Raw genomic sequence first — 593 nt, forward strand, 5'->3', positions numbered from 1 at the left:
GTATTCCTGCCCGCGAGGAGTCCGAGTAGCTGCCCCGGGGGGAGGCTGCTTTGGGGCAGAGGGCAACGCACAAGAGGGGGAGTGGGTTTGGGGGAGAAACACGGGATTCCTCGCTTATAATGAGGCCGAGGGCTGCCTCGGCCTCACTCGGCGAGGGCTCACGGAAACCCTGAGCAGAACAGGGACGGGGAGAGCTGCTCCGGTAGTTGCTGGACTGGGTAAGTTGGTTGTTGCTCCTGGGAACGTGCCCCAGCTGATGGGGTTCGGTTAATCTCCGCAGACCTTTCCTAGCCTTGTTCGCGAGCGGCGCGACGGCGGCTTTGAAACGGCCGGGACGGAGGCTGAGGTCTGCTTTTTACGGTGTTCCCGGCACCGCCGCGCTGCGTGCCGACCTTCGGGACAGGACGGCACCAGCACCCCTGTGCGGGACACCCCAAAACGCCCCCGGGCAGCTCCGGTCCTCTCTTAAACCCGAGACACGCTCTGAATTCCTGCCTGTCTCGTGCCGTTGGAGCACCGGAGCTTTTGCTCTCCATCACCTCTCCTGTCCGGGGCCGGGCTGCTGCTGGCTGACCGGCACCGGCGGCAAGAGG

At 64.9% G+C, this 593-nt stretch overlaps 1 protein-coding gene across 1 annotated transcript in view; it reads left to right on the top strand.

Annotated features, from left to right (window-relative positions):
• Nucleotides 1–593, top strand: part of LOC104074636 (dynamin-2) — a gene marked incomplete at both ends in the record, with an annotated part of 15,318 nt that overhangs the window by 14,302 nt on the left and 423 nt on the right. The gene's annotated exons all lie outside the window — the stretch shown is intronic.

Source organism: Fulmarus glacialis, unplaced genomic scaffold, assembly GCF_000690835.1.
Source record: "Fulmarus glacialis isolate BGI_N327 unplaced genomic scaffold, ASM69083v1 scaffold18530, whole genome shotgun sequence".
Classification (NCBI taxonomy): Eukaryota; Metazoa; Chordata; class Aves; order Procellariiformes; family Procellariidae; genus Fulmarus; species Fulmarus glacialis.